Source organism: Sylvia atricapilla, chromosome 6 (assembly GCF_009819655.1).
Source record: "Sylvia atricapilla isolate bSylAtr1 chromosome 6, bSylAtr1.pri, whole genome shotgun sequence".
In the NCBI taxonomy this organism is placed as follows: domain Eukaryota; kingdom Metazoa; phylum Chordata; class Aves; order Passeriformes; family Sylviidae; genus Sylvia; species Sylvia atricapilla.
Window position 1 is genome coordinate 38,094,315 of NC_089145.1, and position 15,244 is coordinate 38,109,558.

The window sequence follows — 15,244 nt, forward strand, 5'->3', positions numbered from 1 at the left end:
GGAATAGGGGTTGTAAGACAAGGAGAAAAACGTCTTGAAAGATGAATATTTGGATCTCTGGACTCTATCAGTATTTATTTCTTGGGCTGCAATACCACCTGCAGGCCCCAGACCAGGACTGGACGCTGCAGAGAAAAGAGGGTCTTGCAAATAAAGGGGGCAGGTCCCAGCCCTCAGGCACCATGGGAGCCTTCCTGATGGATGGGGAGGGTTGGGACGATGCCCTGCACACACCACTGGACACACACCCCCCCCAAGCTGCATTGTCCAAATCCGTCCCCTCAAAAAACCCCCTGTATGGAGGAGGCCTGCAAGGAAAATAATTCTAAAAACAACCTTTGAGGCTAAATGCTTCAGGTCTTCCCAAATAACCAGGTAATGGGAATTTCCCTGTTTGCCACAGGTCAGGGCTTTGTGCTCTGCTGAGAGGGGCTGCCCCAGTCCCCCAGCCCGTGTCCCAAGGGGGGTGAGGGCGGGGTTGTCACCACCAAGCCCTCTCCTCAATGCCTGTCACCCCGATTGCGGTGGGCGAGAGATCACAGGCGGACAGCGGGATCTGCTCAGGAGGCATCAGATGGCGTCGGAGCAAGGGTAATCCAGTTATTTTTAGAGAAGTTTTTCCACTCAGAGATCATACACACTGCAGATCACAGCAACACATGCAAGCATGAAATTTCATTTTTAAGAATTCTTTTCCCGGGGCTTCTCTGTAAAGTGGCAGTGAATGGGAAAAGCTACAATCATGACAAGACAATTACAGAGGGTTTTTTTGCTAAGCATGAAACTTAGAGAAAAAAATGTTTAGGGAAAGGGAGAAGGATAAAAAAACAACTCACAAGAAAAGTCATTTTTGTCCACTTGTCTTGTTCCACTGAAGCAGAATTAGACATCGTGTCATGTAAGTGCTTTTAAAATAAAAATTGGCTTTAAAGTACCTGAGAAAAATAAGAAAATATTTCAGTTTGAACTGCTTTTCCTGGTTTGGCTCTTTTAGTGACACAGTGTGTATGCTAATGAGGAAACAGCCAGCACCTTCCTAAATGCTGCATAACACATATACTCTTGTGCTTTCAGCGTGAAAGGACTGGGAGACATACATTAGGATTTGTGGGATTATGGTGAGAAAGCAGGAGTGATAACTTTGATGTTCTTTTTTTTTTTTTTTAAGGGTGAAAAGACAGAAAAACTGGAAGTGGTTTTTTTTTTTTTTTCTCTTCTTGGCAAAACCCCCCAGGAAAGATCTAGCATGGAAAATGGATCCTCTCTCATCTTCTGGAGAGGTAGTTCCTCCCCTTCCAGCCTGGGTTCAGCGGCATGGCTGTGCGGGGGAGCTCAGACGCCCTGTGTCTGAGCCCTGCTTAGCTTGTGGATAAACACAGAGGTTGGCTTCTACAACGGGCAGCCATGGAAAACTTCTTAAGGAGCAAACATTCCCTGCAAAATAAATAACAATCCTGCACCCAGAAACGCTAAGACAACCAAATTGGCGTCGGCGAGAAATGCGTGATCGCTGCCACCATGGTGGTCACAGAGCTGGGAATTTTACTCTGGGGCAGGTTTCTCACTTGGTTCTCATTAAATCAAGTCCCTTCTTCATGTAGGCATCTTCTGATGCAGCTACAACTTCCAAAAGGTTTCCACAGCTGTCCTTTTGTCACTGAGGGTCTCAAGGGCTTTAAGTAAGAAATAGAGATCCTGGTAAGAAAACAGCTCATTGCTTCACAGCAGAGAGAATCAAGATGTTTAAAAACTGCTCTGAAACTTTTTGCCTGTCCTTATTCAAGAGGCAGGTGGTTTAGCACAGATCACCTAGGAGGAAAATGTCATAAAGCAGGAAGTCCAAGAGGGTTTACCTTGATTTTGTAGCATTGCAGCATCTCTGTGGGTCTCTTATCCCTCCATCAGGCAACGCTCAGCTGCACTCTAAGGTGGGAACAACACACTCAGCTCCTCCAGGTCTAGAGACAATACAACAAAATAATTTGTCAAATTGTCAAAACTCAACAGACAGGGTAGAGGAGCAGACTGGGGAAATTTGGATAGACTGTGCCTTCACCCAGTCCTAATCTCACCACTGGAGGCTGTAAACATGATGGGTAAAGTGACAGTCTGGCTACAAATCTGTCTGGCAGCTTCATTAGACATCTTTCGCCTGACTGATTAAACTGCATTTAAGACCCACTTTCATTTTTTTAAGTCTTTTGTTTAAATTAAAAGGTCATGTTTTCGAGCGAGTGATCCGCTGCCCTCTCCAGTCTCCTGCCACAATACAGTTACATTACTACGAGTGTTGCACAAAGCGCTCTGAATAAGATCCACAGACACCAACAAATGTCGCAGCCAGCAGAGGCTACAGAAAGGGGTTTTTGTCTCTTCGTTATGTGCCACAGCAGGGAAACGAGCTTGAAAAGTCCCCCAGCCTCAAACTTGGACTATTTTTGCTGTGCACTGGAGGGCTTGCAAAAAGCCTCCCTACTTTTTGCAAATTTATTTGAGCAGCAAACCAGGTTTGTCCCGTGCCTCTCACTCCACCTTGGATTTTGCTGCTGCTTTCCCACTTGTGAATTGAAAGAGATTTTTTGGTGGTTAGAAAAAAAAAAAAACTAAACAACAACAAAAAAACAAACAAAAAAAACCCCAGGACCTGGGATTTGGGGTCTAATGCTGCCAAGTGCTGAGTGCCATCTGTTCCCACTGGCTCCAGAGCTCCCAGGATGGGGCCCCAGCACGGCGGAGCCTGACGGAGCAGGGCAGCTCTCCAGAAGATGTTACTCGGCATCTTGGGAGTGCTCCCAGTTTACACCTCGGAGTGTCTGGCCCGCAGACAGACCACACTTAACCTGTCACCCCGCAGCCAAGTGCTTCCCTCAGCTCCCAGAAAACAGCATTCCAAACTGGGAGAGATATCCTGGCTGTGTTTGAGGTTTTGGTGTGCTTTGTTTCTCATTAAATCCATGTAGGGTTTCCCTTATTATATCAGTGTCGGTCTCTTCTCTCAAGTAACAAGTGATAGGAGGAGAGGAAATGGCCTCAAGTTGTGCCAGGGGAGGCTTAGATTGAATATTAGGAAAAATTTCTTCATCTATAATGTCATCAAGTACAGGCACAGGAGGAAGGAATTTAAAAGCTCTGTAGGTGTGGCACTTGGGGACACGGGTTAGTGGTGGCTTTGGCATCAGTTGGACTCAATGGTCTCAAATTTCTTTTCGACACTGAAAGATTCTCTGAGTATCTGTGCTGGGAGACAATGGTGCACTGAGCACTACACTTTCTGATGGCACGTTTATGGCAGTCTAAAAAAGGTCCCCCAACCTCACTTGCACCTTCCCAAAGATTTTTGTTGGATGGAAAAAGCACAGAGATGAATTGGAGGGTCAAGGCATGGAGGAGGAGGGCAAGGGCTGAGCTGTCTGCTGCTCTCAGGTGAAAAGCAGAAATCAAGGCAGTTGAACAAAAGGAATAAAAACAAGACACTGGGTCACTGCCCCCAAGGAGTCCTTGCTTCCTGCTGAGAAATTGAACTCCAGCATGAAGGGGTTAGCTCAGTGCCTTGCACAAGGGCCCACTTTTCACCAAGGGGATGTAAAAGCTGACTAATTTTTACTAAATAAAATGAGCCTTTGACAAGTGCTCTGCTACAGAGGCCTGTACTCTGACTTCTGTGACCTGTTGTATTCCCTAAACTGCAATTTTCTTAATTGAGAACATTATAAATATGACTTAATAAACTGAACCGGAGCTTGGATTGCAATATTCAGCATGTCTCATCCTGAGTCGTTTTTTATAAAGCACATTGCACCGGTATTTTGGTTGTACACAAAAATGTATTTAGTAGAGGGTTACTTCCCTTCTCTTTCAGGCCCAATTAAATCCTCAATAATTACTGAGGTTTCCAGAAGTGGTGGTGACATCAGAATCTCTCAGCAAAAGCTTTTCCATCGGATTTCAGTGGGATGCAGTCTCTAACAAGTAGAAGTGCATAGTGATACTGCAAAAACAACCCCACTGTCTACTTATTGCCAGGATCAATAGCTGGTTAGGTACAACATCTACATTATTACTGTAAAATCAAACTGCCTTTTCTGACCCACTGGCACAGAAGTTGCTGAAATCCTGCAGTGTAACATTTGCTTTAGGACTACATTTCTCTAATTGATGTGCCCAAGATCCACCCCCAGGTATTGACAGGAGAAGAGATCCTTTAGCATTTCAAAGTAAATCCTTGACATTTCTGTCTCAAGCAGAAAGTCCAATTATTCTCCTTTTGCTCTGCTCCCCAGTCAGAAATTTGAAAGGCAGAAAAATAATCCAGAGTACACAGTAAAATTTTCCAAGTTGTATGGATTGCTGTAAGAGCAGCAGTAAGTAAGAATTTTTTGGATACCAACAGGGCTAAAGCAGTGTTTAAGGCTTGTTTCTGTGAGGCCAGAGGACATTTTGCTGCTGAGTGCTCATTTATAAAAAGTGAAATAAGGTAATTTTTCTTTCCCAAAACCTAAGAGAAATGGCTTTGAATGTCCCCTTTTCTTCACTTCACACAAGCTGAGTTTTTTTCACAACTAGCTGACTATGAATAGGCACAACGATTCCAGTAAGCCATCCATTTCCACTGCCAACAATTATATCAGTTATCCAGGCCCTTATGTGTAATTTAATACCTACTTTCATAAAGCGAGAGATGAAAAGAACAACTACAATAAGATGCAGTTAATTATGGATATGTTTAGAAACAGTCTAATGAATAATAAACAACGTTTTATTTCCTCCGTCTATGACACAGTGGCAAATAATTAAGAATCAAAAGAATTCAAAGTATTAGGTAACAATCAGAAAACTTGTGCAAGGTTTTTTTCTGCTCGAGTTTAATTGGTTCATTGTTCCCATGAACTATAAACCACGGGGTTGATAGCGGTGCTAAAGTTTGCCTCTATAAAGGAAGATTAACATATTCGGGAACTTTACCCTAATCCTTGTTTTGCGTTAACTCAAGCAGATTGGATTAGTAATTCTTACCTACCACCCACTAGAAGAAAACGGGTTTCTTTTCTCAGACAACTGGCTGCATTGTACCTCCATGTGCATTATCTGCACTGAAAGCATTCTGCAGAAAGAAAATGATGTGAAGTGAAAGGGAAAAGAGTTTTACACTGCGATGGCAAGGAACAATCACTGACGTGGCAGAGCCTGAACTCTGCTGAAAGGTTAGACCTGTTCCTGCCCAGCTCATGTGCTGCTATTTCAGGCAAAATGAGAATAAGCCTTCCCTGAACTTCTAATTCAGGAAAATCATGAAAACTAAGGAGAGTTGATTTACAGGATCTGATTTGGAGACTTTTGGGATGAGCTTGGAGCAGCCCAGAGAGGGAGAGGAGCTGGTTTTGTGGTCGGGCTCTGCTGAGTGGGTCTGCTAAGGATGCCATAGCAAACCCACTGGGTTCCCAAGTGCCCAGCTCAGGCAGGAGCAGGGCAGCTGCTGCAGGAATCACCCCATTCTGGTAGTCTTCCCTGTGCATGGACACTGTTCAATGCAGACCAACCACAAGTACATCTACAACAAATATGGAAATATCTCACTGCAGAGTTAGATCCTTCAGGTCTCCCATCCTGCTGGTATTCCATTTTCACTAATTAGAATCAAAAAATCAGAGTGGTTTGGGTTGGAAGGAACCTTAAAGTTCATTCAATTCCAACCCCTACATGGGCAGGAACACCTCCCACTATCCCAGGTTGCTCCAAGCCCCATCCAACCTGGCCTTGGACACTTTCAAGGAGAACCAGAAGAAGCCACAGCTTCTCTGGGCACCCTGTGCCAGGGCCTGCCTACCCTCACAGGGAAGAATTTTTTCCCAGTAACCCATCTAATCCTGCCCTCTGTCAGTTTAATCGCCTGAACAAAGTCCTTCTTGTTCTGAACTCAGTGCCATATTTTCACCTCAGGAAAGAAATTGCCATTACTTGTTCTGTCTGCAGTTTCTTTGCTCCCTTTTTTTTTCTCTTTCAGAGGCCGTAGCCCAGACCCTCCTACTCCCTCTCCATGTGCAAGAACTATTCCTTTGCTCCAACAGGAGCACAAGATCTAGTGAGGGAGAAACCCCAACTCTGACATGATGGCCACAAGAAGGATTTGAAATGGTATAGGTTTTTGTGAACCTTTTGAATCCCAAGCATCTCCCAGATGCTTCACTGGAGAAAATCATCTTCTTAAATGTGCGAACACACTTAGTCAGATTATTTCCATTACTTATCAACAAGTGATGCCAGGAAATTTGAGCACTCTTGGAATAAGCAGAATCAAACTCTTTGCACAGTAGTTATGAGCAGTATGACACCCCAGGTGAACACAGAAGCTCCATGGATCACATTCACACAAGAAATGGACCAAAACATCCAGGGCTGTGGAAGAGCCCAACACAAGTGATGGTTCCTGTCCAAGCTCGATCCAACCACAGAACTGTAAAACTCCCACAAAATGTGGCAGCAGCACTTTGAAGGAAATGCCAAGGTAAAGAAAGGCAGCTCTTTGCTTTCCGGTTGGTGCTGGTGGCTTCTGCACCTCACCAGAGCAAATGATCTTCCATAACCATGGCCAAAATTCAATTAATATTTGGGTGGTTTCTCTCTTTTTTATATTAAGCAGTGATTGTAACTTGGAACAGCTTAAAAGCATCCAGTTGCCAAGGCAATAAGAAGTAAAGAGGTATCAAACATATGTGCTCTAAACATTGAAAAATGTTTAGCACAAGCACAGCTACAGTGATTAGCTTTGTGTTAAACTACAGGGAGCAACAACAGGGATTTTGAGGGCAAAAAGGCAATTCCACCTATTAGCTGTATGCCAAGGAAACAGCTGGCTAAAGCATGGCCCATTTTAACCTGGACTTCTGATTGGACTTCAGTAGTTATCAATAAACCCCATTGACTCAGTAGTTGTCAATAAAACCCATTTACTCCTGCTCATTAGCAGACAAGGATATTAATTAACTCTGCAGCTAGGAATGAAAGAGAGCCCCTTGAAGAAACTCCAAGTATTTCCCCATCCTTCCAGGCCAGGGTTTGGGGACAGCAAGAAAACCCCAGGGTGCCCCAAGGGTCGCACAGAACTTGAAACACTCCAGTGCGTTTCCTGGGGGAAATTTGGGGGTTTTTCATATCCATGAACCACCTTTGAGCTTTGCACTGCTACCCCTTGAAACCTTTTTCTTCCTGGGAAAAAGGAATATTGCTTCTGCCATATCAATTAATGAAAAATGAGGAGTGGATCAATAAATTAGTCAGATGCTTTGTAGTGTCTGCTGTGAGAGCTGCAGGTAAGAACTTTTCACCTTCTTCCTTTCTCATGGTTTTCCACCAAGCTGTGCCAAACATGCTGCATATCGCTTACTGTTTGGGATTTTTTGAAGGGAAAAAAAATAAATCAAGCTTCCAAGTACTAATTTCAAACTGTTGTAGTGAACTCTCCTTTTTTTATTACATAATAGAGCCTTTTGTCCTCAGTTTTCCATCTGTTTGGTAAGCATTTTTTCACTTGAAGACTCAATTAGGACAAAAAAACCCCACACAATCATTCAATTCAAAAATTAATTTGGAGATCAAGGGACTGACTTAGGCCTATACCAGTGACTAAAAGCGATTCAGGCTTTGTCACATGATCCAAGAGAACTGAGCAACAACAGTTTAGCTGCTTTAATCCTGCTTAATTTGAGTGCAAAGAAATTCACATGTGCTACTAAGAACATTTTGGGAGTACACTGTGTCCATTTTTCTGGGTCCCCACGTCCAAAGACTTCATTTCATTGAGAGCTCATGACATCCTTGATTAGCAACCCCTGTGCAGACGGGGAAAGTGCACAAATTTGCAGAGGTGGAGAGAAAACTACTCAGAAAATACCCTGCTGAGGAAGAGGTGGTTTCAGACAACACGCTTTACAAACAGCACTGACAACAAAATCAGCACATTTTAAGGGTTTTGGCAAGGAGGCAGGTCCTAGGGGCTGTTTAAAAGACACATGCCATCAGTGATCCAAAGACTATATGGAAAGAAATAATAAAAATATGTCAGGGGAGGACTCTAAAATACATATATTACTTGCTTAATAACGTTGCATGTTTTGCACAGGCCATTGGGTCATTAGCAGAGAAACGTTGCGCTCTCGCCACCTGGCACCAGTGTGTGACCCCAGGGCCAAGCCACGGGGTGTCAGCCCACCAGAAGCTTGGCTACAGCCTGCCCTAACGGGGACAGCCAAGGAAACTTTCATTAGAGGAAGGAAAACTTGCAAAAATCCCATCCGGCAAACAAGCGCAGGCACACGTACCGTCTCGTTCTCTAATGCCTTGTGTGCGTTTGCTGGGTTTGGAAGAACTTAATTAAAGCCAGTTGTGAAATTTCCAAGGGGGAATAAAAAAAAGTAATCCCTTACAGTGTATGTGCTGTGATTGTTCTGGGTTCACCATTCCTCTCCCCCTGGACTGGTCTCACGATGAGAAAACAAATTCTGAGATATCAAAATGCTGAAATGAGCTGTGCTTGCTTCTCATCCTCCCTTCAGCAAGAGAAGTGGAGGGGCTTGAACTGCTTCATCCAAGCAAGAAACCTTCCCTGAGACAAACCTCCTTCCAGTGCCTTAAGGGGCTCCAAGAGAGCTGGAGAGTGACTTTGGACAAGAGTACGGAGTGACAGGACACAGGGAATGGCTTCACACTGACAGAGGGCAAGGTTAGATGGGATACTGGGAAGAAATTCTTCTCTGTGAGGTTGGTGAGGCCCTGGCACAGGTTGTCCAGAGAAGCTGTGGCTGCCCTGGATCCCTGGAAGTGTCCAAGGCCAGGCTGGAGGGGGCTTGGAGCAACTTGGTTTAGTGAAAGGCATCTCTATCCATGGCAGGGGGGTTGGAACTGGATGGTATTTCAGGCGTCTTCCAACCCAGGCCATTAACTGATTCTATGAAAACCTCCCTGAGAATCATAAAAATCATTTCGTTTGGAAGGGGCCTCTAAGATCATTGAGTCCAACCATTAACCATGTCCAAACAGCTATTCTTCCCAGGAACATGATGGACAGAGGACAACTTCTGGTAATGGACTTGCTTTACTGTTTTGACTGCAAGAGAACTGCAACACATAGGTATAAAGTAATTTCTTCCATTCCCTTCAATCCTTACATGTCTGGTGAGTTCCTAGAAGTTGTGTGGAGTGTGTTGTAGCCTCCTGTTTAACACAAAGAGGACAAAACTGTTTAGTCTTCAGTGGAAAAAATAAGTGTGGTGGAGAAAAAAGATGAAAGTGGGACAAGAAACCCAGAGAAAATTCGTGAGCAGCAGCCCTGAGCAAGGCAAGACACAATCTTGGAGCTCTGTGCTCTGAGGCAAAATTGCTCCCTTTTTGCTGCCCTGCTGGTACCTGGACTCTCCAAACCTGTCTTTTCAGGTCTGTGATTTGTCTGGCAGTGAAGATCCCAATTTTCCATCAAATCTGCAGGTGCAGATGGAATCCCACTTCCAGCTGTTGCAGGGCAAACATCATAGGCAGACAGAATCACAGAATGTTTGGGGTTGGAAAGGACCTCCAAATTAGTACCATTCTAACCACCTTTCCATGGGTAGGGATAGCTGAGATGGAGTGTGGAGAAGCCTAAAGGGCCTCTTTGCCTTGATTTACAGCTACATGGGGATCTGTGGCATTTAGGGACAAAGTGCCCTGCCACAGCCTTGGCAGAAAACAGTTCATTTGAACCACCACCGTCCAAAATGCTGAGAGGTCAATTAAATTCACAACCAAAGACAGGCCACGGGGACAACGATCCCGCAGCTCTGGTGTCGGGGAAAGGAGCTGCACAGAAAGGTCTGTGGGGGAAACCCAGCCCATTCAGCATCAAAGGGAGAAGGAATAACAAGCCAGGCTTGCCCTCCTCCCCTTCCCTGCGTCGTGTATTTTATCCAGTCGGAGTGGCGGTGCTGGCGTGGTGCCAGGGATCTCTCTGATAGATCTGAGTGGAGCTGATTAAGAAATGCAACCAAAGTAATTAATGATGGGGGAGGACTGAACCCACGGCAGAGCTGGGATCTGACTCGTTCTTTGCCACGGTTAACCCCAGAAAGAGTCAATTAGAGCAGGACTTCCCAACCTTTTGCCACAGACGCTCTCACTTTCAATTAAAATGGCTCGCCAGGAACCCCGAGCAGCACGTTGGAGCCAGCAGGCTGCCCTGAGCATCAACCTTCCTGGGCCTTTGTAGTTTCTGACCATATTCCTCTGCCACGCCGGTTTTTAATTTGCAGAAATATTTGTCTGTGTTTCGCCCAGGCTTTCAGACAGGTTTCAGCCCTCTCTGTGCTCTCTTCAACATCCTGGAAAAGGTTCCACCCTCTCCAGTATCAGCAATTCCTCTTGCTCTGAATTTCAGGACAGGACCTTGTATCATGCTGTTGGTAAGGTCCATGTATGTAAGTGCTGGGTCAATATTCTGGGCCATTGGAGAGCTCTGGAAGTTTAGTTCTGTCTAGATGACTGTAGGTTTGCCTGGGATTGGAGGTGTTGAAGCTGATTTCAGCCTCCTGAATTCATTATCAGTTTGGTTCAGGTGTTGTGGCTAAATTCTAGAGTAACAGCTCTTGCCGTTTTCCTCCAATATAGAGCAAAGCAATGAGCTATGAAATCTAGGCTCATTCATAAAATTGAAACCCCAATTTTAACTTTATCTGTTCTCTCTTATTTGTGTCAAAACAATAACACGAGAGAATTGTAAATGAATCTTTGTTTATTTTTCAATATAATATACTTCTCTCTTTGTCTGTGTATTGGAGCAACTCTGTGTAACAGAACAAAACTCAGTTCACCCCAGCAAGCCCAAAAAACTCAGAAGCTTCAGACTACTCCTGATTGGCTTTAAAGGAGACTCTATATGCTAACAAGTGGGAATTGTTTTTGTTTAGCTTTAGTTTATGATCACATAAAAAGACCACACTGTACTAAGCAGCAGCATCATAGTGGAGAGGTAACATCTTAAAATTTATCCTTCATTTTGGTCCAGATATAACCACCCTAAATCCCCAAAGTGATGAATATTTACTCTATCAGTGGATACACATACTTATTTAGATTTAGTCTCTTTCCCCACACCCTTTCAACATAAAATCAAGGTTCATTTCCATGACACTCTTTTATGATCTGCATATCAACTGTAGAAAGCATTTTCCAGCCCAGAGGGCAGAGGCTTTGCTTTATATTGTCAAATGTAGCAAGTTCAAGTCCTGTGGTGAGGGTCACATTTTTTTTATAATAAACTTTTCATATCCTGTATTATCCCCTTGTTAAATGGTTCACTACATTAATTATCATTATCATCCCACATATTCTGCTCTGAATGAAAATATTTCACTTTTGCTTTTGGTTGAAGAAGCAAAACATAATATACCATTTTATGAGTAATTTTCATGAAATTTCACATGCATCCAGATCTTGTGAGCTAAGGAACACACTTTGTTTGAACTTTATAGCCTTCTCATTCAGTTTTCATTAATAATTTTCTCTTTAGTTCTCAATAGGTTTCTCTAACATTGAGGGAACAATATCAGAGCCCTCCTGTAGCTAATTTAATATCTGTAAATTTCCATGGCTGATAAGCAACAACTGTGCAGACGAATAGAAAAATAAAATAGTGAATGTGGGAGCAAAAAACCAAAAAAACCAAAAAGAAAAGTGGAGACTGCAAGATGCTATGAAGTGATAATCATTGTAAAAAGTTTGGCTTAGTCAGGTAAAATCAGTAGCAGAACAGTGGCTAATATTTGTCCTCTAAAAGTAAATGAAAAGCTTAAATTTGCTTGTTCCTTTCAAAAATAATTCTCTTAACAGGTAGAAGTGCTCCCTTGTGGAGTTTTCCACCAGCCCCTCTTCTGAGCTGTGCTCACACACATTCCCAACTCTCTAAGATATGTTTCCTGAACCAAGAGATCATTTTCTAACACACCCTTCTCTCTCCCAAAGGAAGGCTCTGGCCCACACTCATAACTCTACTCCTCAACACAACCAAAAAAACCCCAAACCCACTTTGCTCTTTTCAATCCTCCTGCCTTGCATTTCACAACCTATTTCTTGCAAAACCTTTGCATTCCCTCCCTGAACTTTGTAGGATACAGCTGCTCCCCCACAATCTCCTCATCTCCCATAGCCTGAAATACAGCCCCTACTGAAGATGCTCCTGCCCCTGTGCTACTTCTCTCCCACTTCTGCTCTTCTCTCACAGGCTGGGGTTGTGTTGGGATGAGGTAATGCCCAGCCCAGCTTCTGTGGACGAGCAGCAGCAGAGCAGCCCCAGAGCACGGTCCATCTCCCACTCCATGTCCTCCCTCACGGCTGCAGGCAGTGACAGCCCTGCCCTGCACATCAATCCCACAGGCTCTGGTGACCACTTCAAAAGCTGTGATGCCTTAGCAATGCTGACCTGGAACAGAGACTGGACAGAGCTAAAGAATAAAATAGGTATTTATTGAAAGGCCTCCAGGATACACCTTGGGCAGGACAGGGCCTGACCAGGGCTACACCCAAGGTGGACCCAAAATGGTCACAAAATGGCTGACCAGTCATGAGGTCTTACACTTTTCTAAGTTTTGGTCCATTTGCATATTGGTCCATTTAATTGTCCAATTACAGCTTCAGGTTGTGAGGTCTCATCCTTCTTGTTCCTCCCTTCAGTCCACCCTTGTCTGTGCTTTTGGGCCTGAAAGTTGTCCTTGGTCCTCAGCAGGAAAAGGATTTGTTTTGTCTCCCTACTCTGTGAAGAGAGCTCACCAGCACTTAATATGAGGCTCAGAACTGCACCCCTGGGCAGCACAGAATCTGAAAAATATGAAAGCTAAAACTTAAGGCATCATCTGAATATACTATCCTGGATGAGAATTTTTGGAGCTGTCCCAGAACCAGGAGCTGATCTCAGAGATCCTCATGGATCCTCCCTTCTATGATTCTAAGAAGGCACTGTACAAAACCCAGAGAAACCAAATAATTTTGCAGTGTCTGATGCCACTGCCTTTCCTCAGAAACTCCACCTTCAGCATATGGATTAATGGCAGCTCCACATCAAACAAACCTTCCAGCAACAAGCCTGCTCCACAACAGGCCCCCTGGAAAGAACACTCACAGGTCTATCAATTGAAAATGTATTTTTAAACCTTTGCCTGCACAACACAACTTGTTTTCATGAACAGTTCCAGCTGCACCTTTGCAGCTATCAAGCACAAGAAAAACTGTACTGAGATTGAGAGTTTATCTTCCCTCAACGGTGAACTGTAGCTGGTCTGTAGAGAAAGGCAAGCCAAAGTGAGCAGTGAGGGTTTGATTTTTCTCTCACTGGACCAGTCTTGGTGCTACAAGCCAAACCATCTTGTCCAGACAGGACTGGTGCCTCACATCAGGCCACCGGAAAGGCAGGACCTGCAGGAGGAAATAAATTCCCCTGGAACCACGGGACCAACCATGGTGCTGGCCACCAGGATGTAACAAAAAGCAAATTCTTTTCCAATCCTGCAAATACCCAAAGCCCTGGCACCCGCAGACCTCACAACTCTAATTAAAAATGGCCATGAGCACTTCAATAAACAATGCAATCCATCATGTCCAGGACATAATAAAGGGACACAGAGTGGAAAAGAAGCTTTGCCCTGTCCTGTGTGCTGTACTGTATGTGCTTCACCACAGGGAAGCATGTGCTAATTTCTTACCTCTCTGCTGACTGCACTGTCCTTTTGCATAGTTGCTGCTAAACTGCATGAAAGGTATTTCTAATCTCGTGACGGTGACTGAAAAGGGTTGAAGGACACAAATTAAGTCTCATAGCAATAGAGCAGCTCAAGAATGGAAGGTCAGCCAGTTGACTCTTCCCAGAATCCCCTGAACAATGCAATTATTCATGAAGGAAATTTCAAATTATTTTCATTAGACTTCTGTTTTACCAATCTAACCAAAGTGATTAATTAGGGATTAAAATATTTACTCTGCACATGCTGCCTTGGCACGGCACTAGAATATTTAAGCATTGTGCTAAAAGGGTCAGCTGTCTCCAGTACTGTTTGGAATTCATTCTCTACTTTCTGTGTAAAAGGGCATTGACTCTCATGTCTATACCACACTTAGGATCCCATTAGGGACATGGAGGGAGAAAGGAGTCCCTCTTCCTGCCCTTGGAACTGCCCCAAGCTCCCCAATTTCTTTGCTGGGCTACTTCAGCTCAGAAGCAGGGAAGAGCAACAGCAGTGACTACAGCAAGCCATGCAAGGGATTCAAGGTTCCACTCCTATTCCACAGAACCAGAAAAGAGGGAGATGCTTGTGAGAACCTGGGAGAACAAGCTAGAAAAGAGAGCACTGTGATAGAAGACATAAGAATAGAAGAGCTGGACTCAGATTTTGGTGCAGTTGTGGAAATCCTGTATGACTCCGTATGGCCAGTTTCTCATCCCTCTTAAAAAAAGGAACATGGAGTAACTCCAAGTGGAAAATGCTTTTATTGTATATGGAGTTTAGAGACAGGAACATTTGCCATCCCCCTGTGAAATAGTGGGCTGGGAATGCCATCCTTGCTCTGTTCCCTTCCCAGAGCTGAACCAGCAACCCCAGGTCAGAGCCTGGGTCCAATCCAGTTCCTGCTGACCTCCAGAGGCTCCTGGAATCCATTTGCTATTCATTCCTCACCCCTGTTTGTCCAACCGAATCCAAAGCAAGTAACAAGAGATAAGTAAGAAGGGAAGACCCCAGGAAGGGTGAACATGGGAGATGTGAGTAATGGTCCACCAGGCTCTACAGGGATGGTTGGATTTGTCTCAGCACCAAGGGCTGGAGTGGCTTTGCTGGTTCTGACACACCCCACCTAAGTGTCCCTGCAGGGTGGTTGAAAGGCACAGCACCTCAGAGCTGGCGAGTGCTGCCACTGCAACCTCACCAAGATGAAAAAGATGTATAACAGGATTTGCATTCCTTTCCAGACTGACTGCTGCAAGCAAACATTTCAGCACTTATTTGTTACCAATATTATTAGAAGTCTCAACCCATTTCCTGGCTGGGGCATGTTTCCTCGAGGGGACTGAAGTCACCTGTCACTTTCTTTCTCATGTTACTTAATCGTTTTAGTCCAAGCAGCAAGCTGCCAATCATATTTAATATTTAGTCACCTTGAATGCATTGCTACTGATTAAATAGACTGCTATTTCAGTAAACAACTCGTGAGAGAATACTTACAGCTTCATTATAAT